This window comes from Hyla sarda, chromosome 6 (genome assembly GCF_029499605.1).
Source record: "Hyla sarda isolate aHylSar1 chromosome 6, aHylSar1.hap1, whole genome shotgun sequence".
NCBI classification, from domain to species: Eukaryota; Metazoa; Chordata; class Amphibia; order Anura; family Hylidae; genus Hyla; species Hyla sarda.
The window spans coordinates 259,723,892-259,751,145 of record NC_079194.1 but is presented as its reverse complement, the minus strand read 5'-3'; the positions used below and the strand labels follow the sequence as shown (position 1 = coordinate 259,751,145).

The 27,254-nt window shown below is 47.8% G+C and overlaps 1 protein-coding gene across 3 annotated transcripts in view; it reads right to left on the bottom strand.

Moving 5' to 3' along the window:
- LOC130276984 (synaptotagmin-1-like) overlaps positions 1-27,254 on the bottom strand; it is a 271,121-nt gene that overhangs the window by 224,759 nt on the left and 19,108 nt on the right. Inside the window, exon 1 of one of the 3 annotated variants that reach the window (XM_056527087.1) lies at positions 12,737-12,818. The exons of the other annotated variants lie outside the window; for them this stretch is intronic. The gene's annotated coding sequence lies outside the window, so the exon portion shown is untranslated. Of the gene's footprint in view, positions 1-12,736; positions 12,819-27,254 lie in introns of those variants that run through there. 3 annotated transcript variants of the gene reach the window in all.

The window sequence follows — 27,254 nt, the reverse complement described above, 5'->3', positions numbered from 1 at the left end:
GGAACTGCCGACCTAATGTGGGGGAACTACAACCTAATGTGGGGGAACTGCAACGCAATGTGGGAGAACTGCCTACTAATGTGAGGGAGTTGGCAACCTAATGTGGGGGAACTGCCAACCTAATATGGGGGAACTGCAACCTAATGTGGGGGAACATGCTGCCTAGCTAATGTGGGGGGAACTATACTGCCTACCTGATGTGGGGGGAACTACAAGGTACTGTACATCGCGGTAGAAGGGGTAGTCTTATACGGCGAGTATATCCCAAACTCTATATTTTAACTGTAAAAGTTGGGGGTCGTCTTATAGGCCCAGTCGTCTTATACGCCGGCATATACGGTATGTTTATTTTTGTTTACATTTTTCTTTCTATGGGAAAAGGGGGGCGACTAAAACTTTTATTAGGGGAGTGGCTTATTCACATTTATTATTTTTATTTTTACACTTTTTACTTATTTTTTTAGCCCACATAAAGTTCAATGCTATAGCCATAAAATGTTCAGTGCTATGCCATAGCATAGCATTACATATAGTTACATATAGTTATATATAGTTAGTACGGTCGAAAAAAGACATATGTCCATCAAGTTCAACCAGGGAATTAAAGGGTAGGGGTGTGGCGCGATATTGGGGAAGGGATGGGATTTTAACTCAATTGTAACTCCTTTAATCGCTCCTCATAGCTAAGATGTTCCATGCCCCATATTAGTTTAGTCGCGCGTCTCTGCACCCTTTCCAGCTCCACAGTGTCCCTTTTATGTACAGGCGACCAAAACTGAACAGCATATTCCAGGTGAGGCCGTACCAATGCTTTATAAAGGGGGAGTATTATGTCCCTGTCCCTCGAGTCCATGCCTCTTTTGATACATGACAATATCCTGCTGGCTTTGGAAGCAGCAGCCTGACATTGCATGCTATTCTGTAGTCTGTGATCCACAAGTACACCCAGATCCTTCTCTACCAGTGACTCTGCCAGTTTAATCCCCCCTAAGACATACGACGCATGCAGGTTATTAGTACCCAGATGCATAACTTTACATTTATCCACATTGAACCTCATGCGCCAAGTGGATGCCCAGACACTTAGTCTATCCAAGTCATCTTGTAACCTATACACATCCTCTATAGACTGTACCGTGCTACAAAGCTTGGTGTCATCTGCAAAAATAGAAACAGAGCTGTTAATGCCATCCTCTATATCATTGATAAATAAATTAAACAACAACGGTCCCAGTACAGAACCTTGGGGTACACCACTAATTACCTTGGACCAATCAGAGTACGAATCATTGACCACCACTCTCTGGGTACGATCCATGAGCCAGTGTTCAATCCAGTTACAAACTAAAATTTCCAAACCCAAAGACCTTAACTTACCTGTCAGACGTCTATGAGGGACAGTATCAAATGCTTTAGCAAAATCCAGAAACACTATATCCACAGCCATTCCTCTGTCAAGGCTTCTACTCACCTCTTCATAAAAGCAAATTAGATTGGTTTGACAACTTCTATCCTTAGTAAACCCATGCTGGTTATCACTTATAATACAATTATCCCCTATGTATTCCTGTATGCAATCCCTTATAAATCCTTCAAACAATTTACCCACAATGCACGTTAAACTTACCGGTCTATAGTTTCCTGGGGAAGACCTAGAGCCCTTTTTGAAGATTGGCACCACATTCGCCTTGCGCCAGTCCCTTGGCACAATACCAGACACCAGTGAATCTCTAAATATCATTGATCAGAGTTATCGATGCTTTGCTGCTGCAGGCATGGAGCAGCAGATCACCGATCGGACGGAGAGGAGGCAGGTAGGGACCTTCTTCCCATCCTCTCAGCTGTTCGGGATGCCGTGATTTAACCACGGAGGTCCCGAACAGCCCGACTGAGCTGCCGGGATACTTTTACTTTCACTTTAGACATGGCGATCAACTTTGATCGCCACGTCTAAGGGGTTAATGAAGGGGATGGGGGACAAGGGTGTACAGGTACACCCTCCATCCCCAACAGGTTAAAAAAAATATGTAAACAAAAGTGGTATCGCCGTTTGTGTGTAAAGGTCCCAACAATAAAAATATAAAGTTAATTAAACCGCACTGACAATGTTGTATATGTAAAAAAATACCACAGTCCAAAAATAAAAATTATACCGATAAAAACTACAGATCACACCGCAAAAAGGAGATTTTTTTATGCTTACCGTAAAATCTCTCTCTCGAAGGATCCATTGGGGGACACAAACCATGGGTGTATGCTGCTGTCACTAGGGGGTTCGACACTATGGCAACAAGAGAAGTTGTCTCCTCCCAGCAGGGTTTACCCGCCCACAGGCACCTGAGGTAATCAGTTTTAGTCCCAGAGTAATAGGAGAAGACCGACAGGTCAAGAGAAAACCACAAACTGTCCGAGCAATCAGAAGAAAAGGCAACTGAACACACCTTCGGACAGATAACTGAAATAGGAACACCAGAAAAAAAGGGGGGGAGCTGTGTCCCCCAATGGATCCTTCGAGAAAGAGATTTTACGGTAAGCATTTCTCTATCGGCTCCATTGGGGGAGACAGACCATGGGACGTACCAAAGACGTCCCTTGGGTGGGTAAGGAATCAGCCAGGTGGACAGTTGGACCACCGCTGTCTGCAACATCTTACAGCCCAGAGTAGCATCAACCGATGCGAAGGCATGAATCTGGTAGCACCTTAAGAAAGTGTACAAAGACGACCACGCGGACACCTTACAGAACTGCAAGGCCGAAGCCACGTAGCGGAGGGCCCAGGATGCCCCGAAAAACAGGTGGAATGAGCCAAACTCCTGAAGGGTGGGACCTTCCCCTTGCAGCGGTAAGCTCCCAAAAAGACCGGATCAACCGAAAAATGGTGGTCGTAGAAGCAGGTTGTCCTATACAACGACCTTCCGGAAAAACAAAAAAAGGGGGTCACACTGCCAAAAGGATAGAGTGACTGATAGATAAGTCCGAACAGCCCTCACCACAACCAGGTTGTGGAAGAAACGCTTCCAGGAATGAGAAGGGGCCGGACAAGAGGATGGTAGGACGATATTCTCATTGAGATGAAAAAGTCAAAAAACCATCTCAGGTAAGAAGGACAGTTCTGGACGGAAAACAACTTGTCCTTGTATACCACCAGGAAGGGAGAACGGCAGGAGAGAGCTACCAGCTCTGACACCCTCCTAACAGAGGTAAGAGCAATAAGGAACACCACCTTCCGGGGAAGGAGGCGAAAAGAAATGTCCCTGAGAGGGTTAAAAGGGGCGTCCTGCAGAGCACCTAAGACCAAGTGTAAGTCCCAAGGGAAAAAAGGGGACTGATAAGGAGGGACAGCTTGTGCCACACCCTGAACTAGGTTCGGACATGATAATTGAACGCCAAAGAACGTTGAAAAAGAATGGAAACGGACGAAAGCCAACCACGACCAGAGAAAAAGTCTGAGTTTCACACCAACAGAAATAAGACCGCCAGGTATGGTGGTAAACCTTTGCAGAGGAAGGCTTGTCAGCCCTCAGCATGGTGTGAACCACTTGGGAAGAGAAACCACGGGTCCTCAGAACTGCTGTCTCAAACGCCACGCCGTCAAAATATAGGAGATCTGGACGATAGGGAAGGTGCAGAGGTAAGTAAGACAGGAGCCTGACCACGACGACGTACCACGCCTACCGGGGCCAGTCTGGGCCACGAGAATGGAGGGAACGCCCTCTGCTGTGAGCTTCCTCAGGACCCGAAAAGAGAGGAAGGGGTCAAAGCCCGACCAAAAAACAGATAAAGGTAGGGCAAAGCACGACCAAGAAAGAGGAACGCTTGGTTGTGGCGGGACGTGCAGAGGTCCACGCCTGGAGCACCCCAGAGGTTGCAGATCACTGCAAACACCTCCGGATGTAGGGACCACTCGCCTTGGACGGCTGAGGACCCAGAAACGCCCGGAATGAAAAGCGCTGAGATGTCCGGAAACCTGAGTTCTGCTCAGAAGGGAATTTCCCAAGAAGCAAGCAAAGAAAGGATTGCCCTAGGCCCCAACATGTTGAAGGGGAAAAGGGCTTCTCGAGGGACCAAGGCCCCAGACCGGCCAGTCCTTGAAAACACCTCCCCAGCCCGACAGACTGGCAGGTAGGGGCAGGAAGGAGCGCCCCTGAAAAAGCAGGGGGGAACTGAAGCCACCATAGAAGGGACCGACAAAACTGTCGAATGACAATGGAGACCTGTCCCACCGGAAGAGAATCACCAATTGAAGAGGTCGGTGATGAAACTGGGCAAATGGCACGGCCTTCATGGCTGCCACTAACCGACCCAGGACATCCATGCAAAAGCGAATGGAAACTGGAGCAGGGTGCCAAAGTCATCGGACTCTTGATAAGAGAGTCAGCCGATTGGTCGGCAGAGTTGAAAGCGAGCAGAGGCAGTGTCGAACTGGAGCCCCAGGAAAGCGGTTGGACTTGTCCCGAATGACCATCCAACCGAAGAGAGACAAGGTCTGGAGGTTGAAACCAAGACTCTCCAAGATCTGGGCCCTGGCTGGAACTCTGATCAGAAGGTCGTCCAAGTAAGGAATCACGGAAACAACTGTTGTCCGTAAAAGGGGCCATCACAGGTGCCGGGACTTTGTTAAAGGTCCGCGGAGAAGTGGCCAGACCGAAATGGAGAGCCACAATAGAAAATGACCATCCGCAACTGCACAGCGGAGGTACCGCTGACGACCCAAACAATGAGATGTGGAGGCAGGCATCCTTGATGTCCACCGAGGAACGAAAATTCCCCATGAACCTGGGATGCCAGCACCGAACCGAGAGACTCCATTCGGGATGGGAAGCAGAAGATGCTGCCTGAGATACTCGAGAACCAAGATTGGGCGAACAGAAACGCCTTTCTTGGGGTCCACAGAGAGGTTGGAATAAACCTCGAAAACGTTCCCCTGAAGGAACCGGCACAATGAATGTGCGTAGTCCAGGCATCCCGGAAGAGTAAGAGGCGACCAACCACCGAGAAAGGTCGTCGGATGGGGGCGACCCATCAGATCGAGGAAGGCCTACGGGTGCCCGATGGGGCCGCAAAACAGCCTGAATGGACAGCCGACCTCCGGGAGGGACAGGTCCGGAAGGAGGAAGCCCTCTTCCCGTGAAGGCTCCCGGCTGGACCCCTTGTTGGTACCCTGTGTGGCACCAAAGGTCCGCAGAACTCGAAGGAGGACTTACGACGAAAATCAGTTCTGTGAGCCGTATCCAGAGGTAATAAAGAACTCTTTTCCGCCCAACGCCTCACTTCCTGAAGGCGGCGTCCACATTACAGGCTTTAAGCCACATGGAGGGACGGTGGCTACCAGTTAGCTGGTGGCAAAGGCAGCACAGTGGCTGCGCATGGAACAGAAAATCTCCAGCTGCGAAGCATCAGGCTAGATTAAATAAATCCTCCAGAGGGATCTTGAAGACTACCCTGGCGGAGTTGGGAGACCACACTGAAAGGGCCCTTGACCCCCAAAGTCTGCCAAAGTCTCCACCTTCATGTCGGCTGGATCTTGAATGCAGCCACATCAGCCAAAGGCCCGGTAGGCGCCTTAGAGAGGCGGGAGACCGGTAGATCCACATTTGGAGAGGAGGTCCACCGAGCAAAGAGGTCCTTGGCAAAGGGATACCGCGCTTGAACCTTCTAAGTTTCCTGAAACTTCTTGTCAGGGTACCTCCAGGTGGATACCAGCAGGGCGTAATATTCAGCATGAGAACTGAAGGTCTTGGGTGTAGGTCGGGCACGAAGAAAAGGAGACTTCTGGAGCCACGTCTGAAGTTCCTGGGTCCTTTAGATGGAAGGTGTATCTTATGGCCGAAACCAATGAGCACACCACATCAGGCATCCGTGCGTTCCTTTAAGTCGGAGACCGAATCAGAAACCTCATCCGCAAGTTCTCCAGGTGAATGGGAGCAAGGTGAGGCAGCCCTGGAAGAGGTCGGGCACGATGAGAGGAAGCTTCTGGACCATGTCCGAAGTTCCTGGGTCCTTAGATGGAAGGTGTCTCTTATGGCCGAGTACACCACATCAGGCATATCCGTGTGGTCCTCTGAGTCTGAGGCCGAATCAGAAACCTCATCCACAAGTTCTCCTGGAGAATGGGAATGAGGTGAGGCAGCCCTGGAGGTTGGGCGCGATTAAAGGAAACTTCTGGAGCCACGTCCGAAGTTCCTGGGTCCTCTAGATGGAAGGTGTCTCTTGTGGCCGAGACCAATGAGTGCATCATGTCCGAAATATCCGTGTGGTCCTCTGAATCAGAGGCCGAATCGGAAACTGCATCCACAAGTTCTCCAGGTGAATGGGTACGTGTGAGGTGGCCCTGGAAGTGGGGGAGACTGACCAGGTACGCAGGTCTGGAGAGCCAGAGCGGCGACCATGGGAGCGTCCTCTAGGGGAGCGACGCTTGCTACAGGGCAGAGTAACTGAGCGATGCCTGTGAGGGGTGCGCCTGTGCCTGCCAGAAGACTCGGAGGATGAGTCAGATGAAAAACACCCCCATGATGCTGCGAGAGCATCAGTATAGGAGGAGAGTGGGACCCTTCGGAGGGCCGGGAGGGCCTCTCCAATGCAGTCACCTCATAACAGGAGACCTGAGCCAAGTCGGATATAGACTGGGGGAGGGAGAGTACCCAAGCTGGAGGGGCGGCCGAACCTACCGGGTCTGGTAGACAACCGGGGTAGAATAGCAGGGGGGTCTGGGAGAGCAGTGGAGCAGGCAGAACAAGTGGTTCAGCAGAAACAGACATTTTTGAGATACAGCTTTTCCAGATGTAATGAGTAGCTAACACTCCAGTTAACTGTTTAGAGGGAGTTCAGCAGAACCAGGCATTTTGGAATTACAGCTTTTACAGACAAAATGATGAACTAACGCTCCAGTTGTCTGTGCAGCCCAAGTCTGTGACCCCAGGGCAGCTGCTGTGAGGAAAACTCCATTCTAGTGTAGACAAAGAAGGGAGAAATGCCAGCCAATAGCAAAAGAGGGGCGGGCCAGGAGCAGGGGCACTGCTGATTGGCCCCTGCCTCTCACAACACGCGCACAGCGCTGATTGGAGGCTAATTCACGCCTCTCAGAAGCCCCGACAACAGAGGGAGTGGAGCTATAGCGCCTCAGCTTCTGACAAGGTGGTCAGTAATGGCGCCCACGCCCGCTCCTCTCCCTGAGCGCACATGTCATTCGCATATGCGCTTGTGGGGAAGCGGGGGAGCTAGACGCCACCAAAGCGAAAGTAAGCCAGTGCTGCCAAAAGCGAAAGTAAGCAAGTGCTTCATGCGCCCGCATAGTAAAAACACAGCGGCTGTCAGCTGCTTAAAGAAACATACACATCACAAACACACATATCGTTCAGGAAAGTGAAAAGCATAGTGCCCTCTGAATAAAGCTGTGCCCAGTCCAAAAATGCTCTTGCTCACCCCAGTTTTTTCAATAGATATAGAAAAAAAAACTCTCCAGGCCAGCCCCTGAGAAAAAGTGGGCAAAAAGTGAGGGTCTCCAGAGGTTGCAAGGCTGTACCTAGGAGAAAGGGAACATGCTCACCTCAGTCAGAAAAACTTACCTCATGAAGTCTTCCTATGAAGTTTTCAGTCAGCTTTCTGTCACCTGCATCACGCCGAGCTACCATGTGCCAGCGAGGCGAGCAGGGAAATAGGGGGACCTGGACCCATGAGGTACAACCCCAGGCGCTGACCGTTGGCGAGAGGGGGTTAACAGCGCATATACCCCTTTAAATGATCTTTATTCACTTTTTTTCACTTTTTTTTTGCAATGTTATAGCTCCCATAGGGAGCTATAACACTGCACACACTGATCTTTTACATTGATCAATGGTTTCTCATAGGAAACCATTGATCAATGATTCTGACGCTTGACTGCTCATGCCTGGATCTCAGGCACTGAGCAGTCATTCGGCGATCGGACACCGAGGAGGCAGGTAGGGACCCTCCTGCTGTCCTGTAAGCTGTTCGGGATGCCACGATTTCATCGCGGCGATCCCAAACCGCCCCCTGAGCTAACCGGCAATGGTTTACTTTCACTTTAGATGCAGCGTTCAACTTTGAATGCCACGTCTAAAGGGTTAATAGCACACAGCACCGCGATCAGTGCCACGCGCTATTAGCCACGGGTCCCGGCCATTGCTAGGTGCCGGCCCGACGCGCTATAACGCGGGGCCACGCCATGGCCCCGCCTTATAGACAGGGAATGGGCTGAGGGCATACAGGTACACGCTCCGTCCCCAACAGGTTAAAGGGGAACTCCGGTGGAATTATTTTTTTTTTTTAATCAACTGGTGCCAGAAAGTTAAACAGATTTGTAAATTACTTCTATTAAGAAATCTTAATCCTTGCAGTACATATTAGCTGCTAAATACTACAGAGGAAATTCTTTTATTTTTGGAACACAGAGCTCTCTGCTGACATCATGAGCACAGTGTTCTCTGCTGACATCTCTGTCCATTTTAGGAACTGTCCAGAGCAGCATATGTTTACTATGGGGTTTTTCTCCTACTCTGCACAGTTCTAAAATGGACAGAGGTGTCAGCAGAGAGCACTGTGCTCGTGATGTCAGCAGAGAGCTCTGTGTTCCAAAAAGAAAAGCATTTCCTCTGTAGTATTCAGTAGCTAATAAGTACAGGAAGGAATAAGATTTTTTAATAGAAGCCATTTACAAATCTGTTTAACTTTCTGGCACCAGTTGATTTAATAAAAATAAAAAAATCAGAAAAGTGGCAAAAGGGGTTTTAAAGAGGTGCTGCTCTTGTAGTGAAACAAATATAACCACAGGCCGAGCACAGGACAACACAAGAGAAATAAAATGTGCCACTCCTAAAATATTTGTGCTTAACTGCAAAAAATTCCAAATTCTGCCTTTTCACCCTCTGTCTACAAACTGCTAGAAATATGTTCCTCTTGCAGCTAGAGAGCTTTAACTATAGTAAATTCTGCAATAAAAACAATACTCTAGTCTGAGCATGTGCTATATTTGTTTTTTTTTCAACCATAGGAATAATGAAAACTAAAAAATGATGGATGTGGCAGTCCTGTCTTACAAAAGAAAGCACCAACATACCTGTGGTGACCTACGGTAATGGCGGAACCACAGGGTGTAGCGGTGTAGGTGGATGGGGAATGATGTTATTAACCCCAGGGGCAAGGTGTTATAAACCCCTAATGTTTGCGACGCCAGAGTGGTTTTTGGGTACCGGAACCACCCAAACGGCATCTCCGCTATTCCATTGGCTATCCAGTGAAAATGAGAGTCCAAAACCAGACTATGGTTTAACGGAGGTTTTACTGAGGTCAGATAGGGGTTATTATCTTCACAGCTAGGCCAGGATCCCAGAGATTTGACCAGTAACACGGAAAGGGCCCTGCAGCTTGCTGGGACTTATAGTTACATAGTTAGTACGGTCGAAAAAAGACATATGTCCATCAAGTTCAACCAGGGAATGTAAATGTAGTAGACTTTAGTTCAGCCACGCAGACTAGAATAGACTTGATCCGTGTCTTGACTTTAGTAGAGACAGCAGACATAGATGAGATGATTTACTGACAATGTGACTGGTGTGCAGGCTTAGTGGCCTCCTGTGTACTGGACACAGGATCTGTGATGTCTGTGCTTTGCTGTCCTCAGTAGAAAGAAAGAGAATTTTGATGGCCGCCACCTTATATAGAGGGGGGCTGAGCCAAAGCCCATTGGTCAAGCTGCGGGTCATGTGTTAACCTGGTGCCCTCTGGGTAACATCACATGTGACATTCCACAGGTCCTTCAAACATCTCACAGGTCCTTTAGACTAGCTATACATTAATACACCGACTATAATCATATGACAATTAATGGCACTGATAACAACAGCAGGGGAGACACTGCAGGATCACTGAGGGACTCAACCTGACAGGGCCTATGTGTAGTACAGGACCATGTCCTGTACTGGGACATTACATACCCCCAAGGCTATATTGGCGTCTATTGTTTTCTGTCATGGTGTGCATGATTTTACCAGAAAAAAATTGTCCAACATGCTAAGGTAATTTTACAGCAAAATAGCTGAAATCAAGTAGAATCTATATCCTTACAAGCCCAGTACACCTTGTAGATGGCTGCTATTTTATTCCAGGATTTGTAATCTGCATGAAAACCATGCAATATGTATCACATTACTTTTAGTGGCAATATGCACCATAGATCATTCTCTGAACTGCCATGTGCATTTTTTATCAACCATGGATTTGACATGTCAGTTATAAGACGATTTTACAGGTGTATTAACCATGATAAACTAGTTGGATAGCTTGAATGCAGATGAGCTCTATTCAGTGTCCAAATCCATATCAAAACCCAAGGACGAGTTTACTGTCTGACCACAGTGCTCTCTGCTGACACCTCTGTCCATGTCAGGAACTGTCCAGAGCAGCAGAGGTTTGCTATGGGGAATTGTTCCTTCTCTGGACAGTTTCTGACATGGACAAAGTTGTCAACAGAGAGCACTGTGGTCACACAAAATAAATTAAAGAAAATAACTTCCTGTGGAGCATACAGCAGCTGAGAAGTAATGGAAAGATTAAGATTTTTAAATAGAAGTAATTTACAAATTTGTTTAGCTTTCATCATCCAGTTTAAAAATTTTTATTTTCCACCAGAGTACTCCTTTAAGCTCAGAGAATTATACATTTCCAGAACTAGAGTGCCAATAATGGATTATATCTTTCACAGTCAGTGAGGAGACAATATACAAGTGCCTCACTACCATCAAGGACTCATTGGCCTTCAGGTTGGGCCTAGTCAATCTAGTCAGTGGCTGAGAGAGTTACACCTAGTGCTTCCACCCTGCAGCTTTGGGAATTACAGAGGAGTAATATGTGTCCGTATACCCACTAAGAGTAAACTGGTAACATTTTACCCCCTTGGTAAAGCAAAGCGAGTGGACTGCTTAAAGGGGTACTCTAACGCTTAGACATCTAATCCCCTATCCAAAGGATAGGGGATAAGATGCCTGATCGCAGGGGTCTCGCCGCTGGGGACCCCCGTGATCTTGCACGCAGCACCCCAGTTAAAATCAGTCCCCGGAGCATGTTCGCTCCGGGTCTGATTACCGGCGACCACGGGGCCGGCAGCGTGACGTCACGCCTCCGCCCCCGTGTGACGTCACGCTCCGCCCCTCAGTGCAGGCCCATGGGACAGCATGCTCCGGGGACTGATTTTAACTGGTGTGCTGCGTGCAAGATCACAGGGGTCCCCAGGTCTGTTGGATAGAGGATAAGAAGTCTAAGCGCCGGAGTACCCCTTTAAACTTGCTAAGGAACTGAGCAGAATAAAGACAGGGAACCTCATTTTACATCCCAGTATTTTCTCAGGGAGCTCTCTTGCTCGGGTTATCTACCAACAAAGAACTGGAATTTGTTGCTGTCTTGTTACAAGAGTGTGAACTGTTTTAACTAGATAAAACAGGGATTGAGAAAAAGCACAGTGGCTTAGTGGTTTGTACTGTTGCCTTGCAGTGCTTAGGTCCTAAGTTTAAATTCCACCAAGGACAACATCTGCAACAAGTTTGTATGTTTTCCTCATGTTTGTGTCCGGTTTCCTCCTACACAAAAAATACCGATAGTCATCTTTCCCAAGTGGCGTTTCCTCTGGGCTGTGCACCACTGCACGGAACCAATATCCGTTCACTACAGAAAAATGGTCCATTGCACAGGCATCACCAAGGGATCCTACTGCTTAGAACTGCGTACTGAGCTACCAGACAGAGCTCCAATGCACTTCAGAATTTAGCCCCGAGTCTGTGCATCAACAGGGAAGGTAAATGCCTACTGGAGAATGTTGGACCTGTGTGCATGTATTTTTATGTACGTGGGCATGTATATGTATGAATGTTCCTGTGTGCATAAATATGTACAGGTACATATTCACCTTTGTGTGAGTATCACATATAGTAAATGCCTCCTTGCCCTGTTACTTACTCTTGTAGGCTGCAAGCTGCTTTAAACCTTTTACCTACAACAGGCTTAAAGGGGTACTCCACCCCTAGACAACTTATCCCCTATCCAAAGGATAGGGGATAAGATGTCTGATCGCGGGGTCCTGCCGCTGGGGACCCCCGCAATATAGCATGCGGCACCCACCTGTTTCTTGTCCAGAAGCGCTGGAGGGTCTGAGTCGCGACCATGGGAATGGAAGTCCGTGACGTCACGACTCCGCCCCCGTGTGACGTCACGTCCCGTCCCCTCAATGCAAGTCTATGGGAGGGGGCGTGACGGCACGGAGTCGTGACGTCACAGACTTCCGTTCCCGTGGTCGCAACCCAGACCCTCCAGCGCTTCCGGACAAGAAACAGGTGGGTGCCGCATGCTATATTGCGGGGGGTCCCCAGCGGCAGGACCCCCGCGATCAGAAATCTTATCCTTTGGATAGGGGATAAGAGGTCTAGGGGTGGAATACCCCTTTAAGGGAGGGGGGACACTACTACCTAATGGGGGAAATTACCTACTACCTGGTGGACTGATATAACTACTAGGGGCACCTACATATCTGCTGGGGTATCCACCTGTCCACATACTGGGGAGATCTGCAGAATTGGGGAAACTATCCACTGACATACTCCTTTCTAATTTTTTCCGATGTTTGTTTGACAGATTCTGCAGGGAGTTGTCACAGACAGAAGAAGTCTTTAGGGCAGTGTTGGCAAAATAGGGAAGAAAAGGATAGAGACCGACTCCATGAAAATGTTACCTGCGAGTCAATGGATGTTACTGTCCATCTTCTATGGCCTGCATATGTAGTGCTTGGTTCTACCACTATAGGGTGATCGAGGGAGATTTATCAAAACCTGTGCAGAAGAGAAGATGACCAGTTGCTAATAGCAACCAGATATTATGATTTTTTTTTTTTTGAAAAAGGCCTCAGAAAAATAAAAGAAGCGATCTGATTGGTTGCTATGCGCAACTGGCCAAATTTCCTCTGTATAGGTTTTGATAAATCTCCCTCATTGTATAGGAAATTATTGGTATGTATGCAGTGTGTTCTATTTAGTAACAGTATAGTTCTATGATCCAGTAACTATGTGGAGGTATTATTTACATATTTTTAAATTCCTCCGTGAGAAAATACTGCATATCCATGCAACAGCAGAACATACCCTTCTTCAGAACAATCCACGTGAATATTTATTTCAGTAAATGTTTCAAACACTTTCCATATAATAGGGTAATAGGGTCGTGGGCACATGAAACTATGAGTACATATGCTGTCACGGGTCAATATCTTTGGTGATAACTACTGTCTACAGTGATACCAGGAACACTTCATAGGGACATAGGGGGGTATTTATCAAAGGATTTATGTGGTTTTTTTTCACGTAACTTTGGCGCAATACTTTGGCGCAGTGTCTTTTTGCGCCAAAGTTTGGCGCATCTGCTCCACTGTCATTTTTACAACTTTCTCAAAATCACACGGTCCTGTGTGTGATTTCAACTTTAGTCAGTAATTCATCATTTGCGCCAATCGATCTTTGGCGCAACTTTGTGCCTTTAGAGTTTTTTTTGGCGCAAATCACCGCCAAGAAATTTTGCACATGGAAAACACACTTAGCAATGTCAGAAAATGTAAAGGCGTCAAAATACATAAAAAAAAAATAAATTTGTGAAAGCAGGGCTGCTCAATACTATCCTGTGACATAGTTGTCTCTGAGGAACCTTCACCCTCCGTTGAGTCAGCATTGGACATGGCCACACAGGTTCAGGAAAGGTAAGCGCTAAAGCAGTGGTCTCCAACCTGCAGACCTCCAGATGTTGCAAAACTACAACTCCCAGCATGCCCGGACAGCCATCGGCTGTCCGGGCATGCTGGGAATTGTAGTTTTGCAACATCTGGAGATCTGCAGGTTGAAGACCACTGCACTAAAGTAACCAAAAAAGAAAACTACTCAAGTTGAAAATAAAATCCATTTCACATGGTGGCTATAAACCTCACAAAAGAAAATAACTCATGTCGCTTGCTGATATACTGCAGGAGGGACTCCACAATGGCTGCTCTACAGGGTGGTCCTCTGTGGTGGTAAGTAGAGATGAGCGAACTTACAGTAAATTCGATTCGTCACAAACTTCTCGGCTCGGCAGTTGATGACTTTTCCTGCATAAATTAGTTCAGCTTTCCGGGGCTCCGGTGGGCTGGAAAAGGTGGATACAGTCCTAGGAGACTCTTTCCTAGGAATGTATCCACCTTTTCCAGCCCACCGGAGCACCTGAAGGCTGAACTAATTTACGCAGGAAAAGTCATCAACTGCCGAGCCGAGAAGTTCATGACGAATCGAATTTACTGTAAGTTCGCTCATCTCTAATATTTATGTTCGCATCAAATTGTTGTGGACATAAGCACCAATGCCACATCATTTCTGCTGGAGCAGGAGGACCAGCAATCCATAGTGAAATTCAAAGAGGACATTTTTCCAGCTAAAATTCATCAGTGTGAACAGGTGTTAATTAGGCCTCCGCACATGGTTAAACGGTAATCCACTAGAAAACTTTTTTTTTTTCTTCTTCAAATCAACTAGTGTCAGAAAGTTAAACAGATTTGTAAATTACTTCAATTTAAAAATCTTAATCCTTCCAGTATTTATCAGCTGCTGTATGTTCCACAGGAGGTTCTTTTCTCTTTTCCTTTCTGTCTCACCACAGTGCTCTCTACTGACACCTCTGTCCATGTCAGGAACTGTCCAAAGTAGGAGCAAATCCCCCTAGCAAACCTCTCCTGATCTGTACAGTTCCTGACATGGACAGAGGTGTCAGCAGAGAGGAATGTAGTCAGACAGAAAGGTAATTTGAAAAGAAAAGAACTTCCTCTGTAGTATACAGCAGCTGATAAGTACTGGAAGGATTAAGATTTTTAAATAGAAGTAATTTACAAATCTGTTTAACTTTCTGGCATCAGTAGATAAAATACACACACACACATTTTATATATATATATATTATATATATATATATGTGTGTGTGTGTGTGTGTGTGTTTTCCAGCGGAGTACGCCTTTAAGAACACAGCCGCATTACAGTCAGGTCCATAAATATTGGGACATCGGCACAATTCTAACATTTTTGGCTCTATACACCACCACAATGGATTTGAAATGAAACGAACAAGATGTTCTTTAACTGCAGATTATCAGCTTTAATTTGAGGGTATTTACGTCCAAATCAGTTTGCATGTGTGCATCCCACTTGTTAAAGGGACCAAAAGTAATGGGACAGAATAATAATAAAACTTTTAAGTTTTAATACTTTAAATAGTTGTGTAACACTTGCGCAAAAAGAAACAGTAATGTGCCCAACTGGCAGCTATTTTTGTGCATATGAGTCCCTTTATCTCATATAAAACAATATTATAAAATATGTAAAACAAAAAAAGCACTGGATGGGACTTATGATGTGTTATAACATACCTGGAAATCGTAACAAGGCTGAAAGCAGGAAATAAAGTGCATGCGTGACAATGATTTTCTGAAGCTGGAAAAATATATATATATATATATATCATAAATTACTTTGAGAGTAAAATACAACTATATATAAATGCAAACCTGACATTTAAAGTTCATGACGTTTGTTCAAGACTGATGCAAGGTGCAGAGGATATAACTGGTGCGGGAGCTTAAAAGGGGTAAACAATAGGATATATATTATGTAATCCTAGTGGAGAAAGTCGATAGCAGGATTTTTCATATATGCTGCTAATATTCAATAGTGCCTTACTATGCAGTATATGTTGTCTAACTGGGGTGCTGCTCTGTATTATTTAATAAAGAGATCCTCAGTAGAAGTAAATGTAACAAGCGCAGCAAGGTGCTCTTAGGTGCAGTCACTGTTAGTGTAACACATGTGTCAGTATACTTGCCGGTAGGTCATCTGAGTCTGGTCTATGAGTAAATCCTTTCGTTGGTATGGAGTCCTGTGGTGCCTGAATTTTTTCTCCGATAGGGGAGCAAGGTGGATTTAGCTGAGTTTGCGGGAGTACACCCCGGCCGGTGGCGTCTCTACCGCAATGTCTCCAGCTTGGGAGTTTCGCCTAGTGTTTCCGGCTGTGCAGTGATGTCACTACAGAGATCTTTGGGGACCAAAAAGCACTCCAACGCATTTCTGAGACAGCGATCTCCGTCGGGGATGCCATCGACAAAATTGAAGAAAAAATGCCATTTTGTAACACTTGGGGGCTTCCGTTTCTACACAGTACATTTTTCGGTAAAAACGACACCTTCACTTTATTCTGTAGGTCTATACAATTAACCCCTTAAGGACGCAGCCATTTTTCACCTTAAGGACTGAGCCCTTTTTCGCAATTCTGACCACCGTCACTTTACGCATTAATAACTCTAAAACGCTTTTACCGAATATTCTGATTCTGAGATTGTTTTTTCGTGACATATTCTACTTTATTTTGGTGGTAAATGTTCGTCATTACTTGCATCCTTTTTTGGTGAAAAATCCCAAAATTTCATGAAAAAGGAGATTTTTTTGTACTCACCGTAAAATCTCTTTCTCGTAGCATTCATGATGGCCTTCGTAGCCTAACTGATGGGTATATGCTCCAGCCACTAGGAGGCACTGACACTAGGAAAAAGAAAAGTCGTCTCCTACCTGGCAGGATATACCCGCCCACCTGCAGTGAGGCAACCAGTTTTGTCACAAAGCAGTAGGAGAAGCCCGAGAGGAAATACTTCCGAAGGACCCTAGAAAGGAATCCCTGAAACCAACCAAGAACCGTACAAAGAAGAAATGGGTGGGTGGTCCCCCAATGAAGGCTACGAGAAAGAAATTTTACGGTGAGTACAAAAAAAATCCCCTTTTCTTGGTCGCTCTTCATTGGGGGACACCTAACTGATGGGACGTACCAAAGCAGTCCCCTAGGGTGGGAAAAAACAACCACCAGCGAAAAGGAGACAGTCCAAGACTGAACTCGCATGCCTGCAAGGACTATGGACAAGTCCCCAGGTCGGAGACATGCAAAGCCCAGAACAAATGAGTTTCCGTAAGACCTCCCATCCAAGGAGAAGGACCAGAACACCCAGGGGAAGGTCCATCCACTAAAGAGACCCAAGGCACCTTGGTCATATAGAGAGACGAGAAAACACAGGAAAAAAAGGGAACCAGATGACCGCAAAAAACACTCCTGCGAGAAAACTTCCCGAAAGAAGGGAAGGAGAGCAGAACAGAAATACCACCCCGACCAACAGATCGCTGAAGAGGCGGGGGCTGGTCGCCATAAATCCAAGACTGAACCCTCACCAAGGCTTAAGGAATCAGGGAGCCCCTGAAAAGAAGGCACACCGCAGCATCGCAGAGCCGAGTACAAATCAAGGGGACCAACAGTGAGAGATCAGAGTGGACAGAGTAGACCTGAGCAGCCTCAAGAAACATCCTGTCAAAACGGGAATGGAGGAGGACCAATGAGAGCCCAGCTTGGGCTTCCAGGGTCCGGGCATAGGAAGAATTACTCCAGAAGACTGTGGAGCCAATGCCGTATAACTGACCCAGACAAAAAGGGTAAGAATGACATACAGAGCACTAGGCGGTGATAGCAGACAGAAAGCACACAAGCCCAGACTCGAAAGTCCACCGTTGAATGCATGTTAGCAAAAAAGTAAAAGAATCCCTCCCGGAGGGAAAAACAGGGGTGGTTGAGAGGACAACTCAATTAGAGACCTACGACAAGCACCTTGGTCCCCGCACTCCAAGCGAAAAGGGGAGCCGCAAACGCGCTAGGTGCAGAAGAAGCAGGGAAATGCAAATACTGGGTGGACAAAGCCCCCAGGCACCAGCGGTAACCCTCGTCGCCTGAAGGAGCCACAGTGTGAACCAAGAGAGATCAGAGCCCCGTACCCCGAAGCTGGGCAAGAAATACAAGACCCGCTGAGGATCAATCCAGAAGTGACAAGTAGGTGCCAGAGTCACCCTGGAAAGAGGCCCCGGAAGAAAACACCCGGAAGTACCGGAAGGGGCGGAACCGACAGGCGCCCCAGCAGGCCCCATGTCAAAATAGAGGTGCTGAAACTGCCAGGGAACCGCAGAGACAAAGTCACCGGAAGTCCCTGAGCAACAGAAAGATGGCTCCAATCCTACAACGTGGTCCTAGCATATGTAGGAACACAGACATGAGGACCCCACAACAACAGTGGCGTACGGACATGGGGAAAACGCAGACATCCAAAGGACCAGCCAGAAGGGAGGTATGCCCACAGCGGACCAACCGTGCAACGTAACAAAGAAGAACCGATCGACGCTGCTGTTGCAGCAACAGGCGCTGGAACCCACAGACAAACACCAACACAGAGTGACCTACAGGAAGAAGGGTCCAAGAACCTGCATGCACACCCTCTGCGGGACTGCACCTGGGAGAGAGACACCGAACAACAGCTGCAGTGGCAGCCGAATGAGGGAGGTGACCATGTGGATTATAACACCCAGTAGACACAGTCCTAGAGACCGTGAGGCACATGTGGTCTCGCACATGGAGACACAAAGTGGGGAAAGATACCCGCCTGTAGACAGTAGTAGGCAAGCAAGCAAACCCTGTTACCAGTATGAGGTGCGGTGCATAAGGCACAAGAGGCCTCTCGGAGAGACCACAGAAAAACTACCATGGCAGTGGGGAACCACCGATCACAGGGAGCAGCCGGACCGGAGATAACTGAGCACCTAAGACAAAGGTGGAGGGACTGTGGAATGCATCCTTGACATCCCGTAAAGTGTCCGTGGGACACGCTGGGTCAGGTCCACGATACCACGCACAACAGTGGGGTACTGGAACCCTAGCCCCCAAAACATCTGCTGTGAGACACACGGCAGAAGAAAAACATGCAGACAACTGTCTGGCTAACTGGTGGGAGTCCCCAAGGGGCAGAGAGTCAACCCAGCGGAAACCTCACACCATAGTGAGGTCGTGGAAGACCAACGCAGATACACCGGTGATGTGATGAGTAACAAGTGGCGCAGGAAAGCATGCAGACCACTACCTGAAAGACAGGTACATGATCAGAAAAGAGGAGTTACGTTATCGGCACCTCGCTAGTAGTGAGGCACGGGAACTCCAGCCCCAGATACATCAGACGTGTGATGTATGACATGCGGCGCGGGCAACCATACAGACCACTGACTGGCTCACTGATATGGGACCATAGCGGGGAAAGGAATACTCCGTCGGATGCCTCACACAATGGTGAGGTGCCAAAAAAAAGGCAGAGGCACCAGCTGGTTGATGCAGGACAGGCGGTGAAGACAATCCAGTAGACGAATGTCTGGCATACTGATATGGGTGCGAAGTAGACAACGATGAATCCCGTCGGCACCCCACCAGCAATGAGGTATTGGAAACCAAGCTGCAGAGACACCAGCTGTATGAAGATCGAGAGACAGTGCAGCAACCATGCAGATCACTGTTTGATCATCCAGCATGGAGCCACAGAAGACAATCCTCTTACCCTCTGCACCGCGCAGAGTAGTGAGGAACCAGAACCCCAGGCGCAGACCATGCAGACCACAGTCAGGCTTACTGGCATGTATTCACTGAAAACAATCACGCATGCCATCGGTACTTTACCCGGTAGAGAGGGACTGGAACACCAGTCGCAGAACAGCAGCCAGTCAATGCATGACAGGCAGTGTAGTCAACTATGCAGACCATCGTCTGGCCTACTGACGTGGATTCACAGAAGACAACCATACATACCATCGGTACCTCGCTCAGTAGTGAGGAAACGGACTCCAGACGCAGATGCATCATCCGTGAATTCTGTGACTGGTGACGCAAGAAACCATCCAGACTTACAGGGACGGGTCCATGTAAGACGTAGTAGTCCTGAAGGCACATCGAGTCATGTCTCCATACATCGTACCCAGGTAACGGAACTGCAGCCCCAGACACCTCAGCCGTGAGACGTGTGATAAATGGCAGAGGAAACCATGCAGACTACTGTCTGGCTTACTGGTATGAGTCCTGAAGACACATAGGTCAGTTCCACATATACCGCACCCAGCAGAGGGGTATCAGAACTGCAGCAACAATACATCAGCTGTGAGACATGTGGCAAGTGGCAGAGGAAATCATACAGACCACCTACTGGCTCACCGGTATGGGTCCTGAAGACATATCTGGACAGTCCTCCACACACTGAACCAAGCAGTTGTGCAGACGACTGTCCGGCCCACAGGTATGGGCAAGTCATTCCGTCGGACATCTCACACAGTAGAGAGGTACCGGTAGGCCAGCCACTAGATGAGAGAAATAAGGAACCCAGGACTTCAGGCATGAAAACTAAATCAAATATAAGGCAATGCAAGTATTTGGCCACAAGAGGGCATCAGAGTACGCCAAATTGTCTGACAAGCTGCAGAAAACATGAACTTTTTATTTTTATTAGTAATAATTAATAAGTCAATTTTCCTGAGATGAGGAAAAATAGATAGCGGTCAGCCTCGGAAGCTGCGGCAGCACGGAGCAATACGCTTAAAAGCGTCTGCTAAGCTGCACAGCCCCGAGGCTAATAGACAGAAAGCAGAAAAGCAGTCCGGACAGGAGGAGCTCCCGCCGGGCCGCAGCTTCGGGAGACAGGTAAACAAAACGGTGCCGCCTCCCAAATAGGTGGAGGGGGCGGAGCTAAGGACCGCCGGAAGGCACCGCTAGATCCTTGAAAACAAAAGCAGCCAGGACAGGAGAAGCTCCCGCCGGGCTGCAGCTTCGTGAGGCCGGGGCACAAAACTGCACCGGCTCCCGAAAGGGCGGAGAGGCGGAGCTAAACTCCGCTGCATGGGGGGCAGTGCGCCCTGCGAAGTGCTGCCCGCATACGAGCAAAAGGATCCCCTGGAGCAGCGATGGCTCACGGCAGCACTGCTGCCAAGCCGCCGCTCGGCTCCAGGAGAAGAGAGTACCAATAAAGCTCCCTCCGGGCTAAAGCCCTGGGAGCTAAAGGAGCGCTGCCGAGCCCGCAGTTGGGGGCGGGGAGGGGGCGGAGCTAGATGCTACGGCCCCACTGGAAAATAGACCCCAGCAGCGCGCGAGACGGAGAGGAGAAGCCGGTCAACCCTCCGACTCGCGCGGGAATCAGGGGAAGAAGAAGGGCGGAGCTATGAGCCGCTATGGATCCCCGCCAGCCAAGTGCCCCAGAACGGACCACCGCCGGAACCGCATAGCAGACGGAGGGGAGAAGGCCCCAGTCAAAGGCAAACCCCCCCTGAGCCCAATAGATGCAGTCAAGGCTGCATGAATAAATATAGCAAGGGTTAACCCCTCACTGTCCGGACTCCCCAAAACAGCCCCAGAAATAGTCATTCCGTCGGACTGAATATAACACTACTGCTCATAGCTAGGGGAGAGGAAGGAAGGCAAGAAGGGGGGGGGGATTGGGGGGGGGGGGTAAACTCTCCTCATACGCTTTACATACTCACCCATCTTCACATACTCCCTGGAGACGTCTTCAGCCAGCATTTTAGTTACCTGCATCACGTCATGCTGCTACAGACCAAGACGAGCAGGGAAAATAGGGGGACCTGGACCCACGGTGCAACCCCAGGCGCTGGCCGTTGGTGGGAAGGGGTTAACGGTGCATTTGTATCTTAAGTCCCGTGCCCCTTAGCCGCATATGGGGGAACAGGTAGGCGCCATGCTCCTGAACCACCAGCTGAAAAAGGGAAACAAAAAGGAGTAAAGAACCTGACTAAATAGCCCTTACTAGAAAATAATAAAAGACCAGGTCTGGAGAGCTCCAGACCTGTGTGTCTACCTCCTAAGTGACACTAGCTAAAACTGGTTGCCTCACTGCAGGTGGGTGGGTATATCCCGCCAGGGAGGAGCCAACTTTTCTTTTTCCTAGTGTCAGCGCCTCCTCGTGGCTGGAGCATATACCCATCAGTTAGGTGTCCCGCAATGAAGAGCGACCAAGAAATTTAGCATTTTTCTAACTTTGAAGCTCTCTGCTTGTAAGGAAAATGGATATTACAAATAAATTGTATTTTTATTCACAAATACAATATGTCCACTTCATGTTGGCATCATAAAATGGACATATTTTTACTTTTTGAAAAAATTTGAGGGCTTCAAAGTAGAGCAGCAATTTTCAAAAATGTCATGAAAATTGCAAAATCTGAAGGGACAGATGTTACAGAACTACAACTTCCAGCATGCCTGGGCAGTCTAGGCATGCTGAGAGTTGTAGTTTGGCAACAACTGGAGGGCTACTGTTTGGGCACCACTGTAACAGTGGTCTCCAAACTGTGACCCTCCAGATGTTGCAAAACTACAACTCCCAGCATGCCCAGACAGCCTTTGGCTGTCTGGGTATGCTGGGAGTTGCAGTCCGGCCTTCCTAGTGGTTGCCACAGTAAAGATCGCTTTACTGCAACTTTCCTTCCCGAAACACTGTCACTTTCCTACCTGCGCCGTGATCTCCGCTGATGTCTCCGATGATCTGTGGTCCCCACCCCATCTTCTTTGCAGGTACCCGGCCTCCATCTTCTCTCCCCGTTCTGCCCGACATCCAGGGGTGGGCAGAACGGGGGGTTTCCATGGCAAACCACTGTCCTGCGCTGCCATTGGTCAGAATTCATTTCTGACCAATGGCAGGAGATAGGAGGAGATCGAAGCACTGAGACCTCGCTCCTATCCCTCAGGATGATTGGGGCTGTCGCTGATCGCTCCGATCATCCCTATTTTCCGGGCTGGAGACCCGATCACCCCGGAATAGCAGAAAATCGCATGTCTGAATTGACATGAGATTTTCTGCGATTGCCGACATGGGGTTTGGGTGGTCTCAGGGGTCCCAGCAGGAATCCCGGTCCGGTCCCCAACCGGCTAGCGGCGGGGACCGGAATTCCCACGGGCGTATGCATACGCCCTATGTCCTTAAGGACTCGGGATGCAGGGCGTATGCATATGCCCCACGTCCTGAAGAGGTTAAAATGATACCCTACTTATATAGGTTTGATTTAGTCCTACTTCTGAAAAAACTGCATGCAGGAAAATTTATATGTTTCAAATTGTCATATTCTGACCCCTATAACTTTTTTATTTTTTCGCGTATGGGGCAGTATGAAGGCTCATTTTTTGTGCTGTGATCTGAAGTTTTTTTGTATTGATTGGACTTATTGATCGCTTTTTATTTATTTTTTCATTATATAAAAAGTGATCAAAAATACGCTATTTTGGACTTTTGAATCTTTTTGTGTGTACGCCATTGACCGTGCAGTTTAAAGGGGTACTCCCGTGGAAAAAAATGTTTTAAATCAACTGGTGCCACAAAGTTAAACAGATTTGTAAATTACTTCTATTAAAAAATCTTAATCCTTCCAATACATTTTATGGGCTATATATTACAGAGGAAATGCTTTTCTTTTTGGATTTCTCTGATGTCACCACCACAGTCCTCTCTGCTGTCCATTTTTGGAAATGTCCAGAGCAGGAGAAAATCCCCATAGCAAACATATGCTGCTCTGGACAGTTCCTAAAATGGACAGCAGAGGTCAGCAGAGAGCACTGTGGCTATGACATCAGAGAAATTCAAAAAGCATTTCCTCTGTAGTATACAGCCCATAAAATGTATTGGAAGGATTAAGATCCATGGGAATACCCCTTTAATGATATATTTTTATAATTCGGACATTTTCGCATGCGGCGATACCACATCTGTTTATTTTTATTTGCCCTTTTTTTTAAATGGCAAAAGGGGGGTGATTCAAACTTTTATTAGGGAAGGGGTTAAATGATCTTTATTAACTTTTTTTTTGCAATGTTATAGCCCCCACAGGGGGCTATAACACTGCACACACTGATCTTTTACATTGATCAATGCTTTCTCATAGGAAACCATTGATCGATGATTCTGCCGCTTGACTGCTCATACCTGGATCTCAGGCACTGAGCAGTCATTCAGCGATCGGACACCAGGAGACAGGTAAGGGGACCCTCCTCGTGTCACCGAGATTTCACTGCGCCGGTCCCGAACAGCCCCCTGAGCTAACCGGCATTAGTTTAGTTTCACTTTAGACGCGGCGGTGCCGATATGACGTGGCCCTGCGTTATAGAACAGGTATACCCTGGGTCCTTAAGTGGTTAAAATACTCTTTGGTTGCTTTTTCAGTATGCTTTGGGTGATTGCCCATCTGCACTATGAAGCACCGTCCAATGAGTTCTGAAGCATTTTGCTGAATATTATTAGATAATATTGCCCAAAACACTTCAGAATTCATCCTGCTGCTTTTGTCAGCAGTCACATTATGAATAAATACAAGAGAAGCAGTTCCATTGGCAGCCATACATGCCCACTATGCCATGACACTCTCACCACCATGCTTCACAGATGAGGTGGTTTGCTTAGGATCATGAGCAGTTCCTTTCCTTCTCCGTACTCTTCTCTTCCCATCACTCTGGTACAAGTTGATCTTGGTCTCATCTGTCCATAGGGTGTTGTTCCAGAACTGTGAAGGCTTTTTTTAGATGTTTGGCAAACTCTAATCTGGCCTTTCTGTTTTTGAGGCTGCCCAATGGTTTCCATCTTGTGGTGATCCCTCTGTATTCACTCTGGTGAAGTCTTCTCTTGATTGTTGACTCTGACACACATACACCTACCTCCTGGAGAGTGTTCTTCATCTGGCCAACTGTTGTGAAGGGGGTTTTCTTCACCAGAGAAATAATTCTTCGGTCATCCTCCACAGTAGTTTTCCTTGGTCTTCCAGGTCTTTTGGTGTTGCTGAGTTCCTTCTTTTTAAGAATGTTCCAAACAGTTGTTTTGGCCACGCCTAATGTTTTGGCTCTCTCTCTGATGGGTTTGTTTTGGGTTTTTTTCAGCTTAAGGATGGCTTGCTTCACTGATAGCGACAGCTCTTTGGATCTCATCTTGAGAGTTGACAGCAACGTATCCCAAATGCAAATAGCACACTTGAAATAAACTCTGGACCTTTTATCTGCTCATTGTAATTGGGAAAATGAGGGAATAACACACCTGGACATGAAACAGCTGAGAAGCCAATGGTCCCATTACTTTTGGTCCCTTAGCAAGTGGGAGGCACATATGCAAAATGTCGTAATTTCTACACTGTTCACCTGACTTGTATGTAAATACCCTAAAATTAACCTCTTAAGGACACAGGGCGCATCCATACGCCCCCGTTTCCAAGTCCTTAAGGACACAGGGCGTATGGATACGCCCTGCGCATTTCCGGCCCCAGCCGCTAGCTGGAGCGGAGCCGGTGCCAGATGCCTGCTGAAATAGTTCAGCAGGCATCCCGGCATATCGCCCAGGGGGGTCATTATGTCCCCCCATGTCGGCGATGGCCGCAGATCGCTGGACAATTCAGTCCAGCGATCTGCGGCGGATTCCGGGTAAATCGGGTCTCCAGTGACCCGGTGACCCGGAATTACTGGCTGATCGGGGCAGTCAGAGACGGCCCGAACAGCCATAGCCAGCAGGGGCGCCTGCTGCGGGTGTCACTCCCGCAACCCGCTCCGCCCCTCTTCCGGAGGACATGAGCAGGTGCGGGAAGAAGACCCCCGGAGCTGGGGACCCCGATCCCCGGCGTCCCTGTTGGGATCGGGGCCCCAGGAGCGACAGCGGCGGCGAGGGACTGACCTGCGCGGCGGCGGCGTGGAGCAGCAGTAGAAGGTGAGTGACAGCCTCCTGCTGTTGCTTAGCAACAGCTCCCAGCATGCAAAAAGGGCATGCTGGGAGCTGTAGTTATGCAACAGCAGGAGGCAGACCACCACAACTGGGCATGCTGGGACTTATAGTTTTGCAACAGCTGGAGGCACATTTTTTCTATGGAAAAGTGTACCTTCAGCTGTTGTATAACTACAACTCCCAGCTTGCACAATCAGCTAAAGTGCATGCTGGGAGTTGTAGTGGTGCATCTGCTGGTTGCATAACTACAACTTCCAGCATGCCCGTTGGCTGATTGTGACTGCTGAGAGTTGTAGTTTTGCAACAGCTGGAGGCACACTGGTTGTGAAACACTGAGTTAAGTAGCAAACCAGTGTGTCTCCAGCTGTTGCATAAATACAATCCCCAGCCAAAGTAGTATGCCTCCAGCTGTTGCATAACTACAAGTCCCAGCATGCCCTTCCGCTGTCCGTACATGCTGGGGGTTGTAGCTTTTGCAACAGCTGAAGGCACACTGGTTGCAAAACACTGAGTTTGTTACCAAAACTACAACTCCCAGCATGCACTGATAGACCGTACATGCTGGGAGTTGTAGTTTTGCAACAGCTGGAGGTATTTCCCCCCCCCCCCCCCCCAATGTACAGGGTACACTCACATGGGCGGAGGTTTACAGTAAGTATCCGGCTGCAAGTTTGATCTGCGGCAAATTTTCTGCCGCAGCTCAAACTGCCAGCGAGAAACTACTGTGAACCCCTGCCCGTGCGACTGTACCCTAAAAACACTACACTACCACAAAATAAAATAAAAAGTAAAAAACACTACATATACACATACCCCTACACATGCCCCCCCTCCCCAATAAAAATGAAAAACGTCTGGTACGCCACTGTTTCCAAAACAACTACTCCCAGTATTGCCTGATAGCCACCGACTGTCCAGGCATGCTGGGAGTTATGCAACAGATGGAGGCACCCTGTTTGGGAATCACTGGCGTAGAATACCCCTATGTCCACCCCTATGCAAATCCCTAATGTAGGCCTCAAATGCGCATGGCGCTCTCACTTTGGAGCCCTGTAGTATTTCAAGACAAAAGTTTAGGGTCACATATGGGGTATTGCCGTACTGGGGAGAAATTGTGTTACAAATTTTGGGGGGTATTTTCTGCTATTACCCTTTTTTAAAATGTAACATTTTTGGGAAACCAAGCATTTTAGGTAAAAAAAATTTTTTTTTTTACATATGCAAAAGTTGTGAAACCCCTGTTAGGTATTAAGGTTCACTTTACCCCTTGTTACATTCCCCAAGGGGTCTAGTTTCCAAAATGGTATGCCATGTGGGTTTATTTTTGCTGTCCTGGCACCATAGGGGCTTCCTAAATGCGGCATGCCCCCAGAGCAAAATTTCCTTCAAAAAAGCCAAATGTGACTCCTTCTCTTCTGAGACCTGTAGTGTGCCAGTAGAGCACTTTTCACCCCCATATGGAGTGTTTTCTGAATCGGGAGAAATTGGGCTTCAAATTTTGGGGGGCATTTTCTGCTATTACCCTTTTTAAAAATGTAAAATTTTGGGGTAAACAAGCATTTTAGGTAAAAAAATTTAATTTTTTTTTACATTTGCA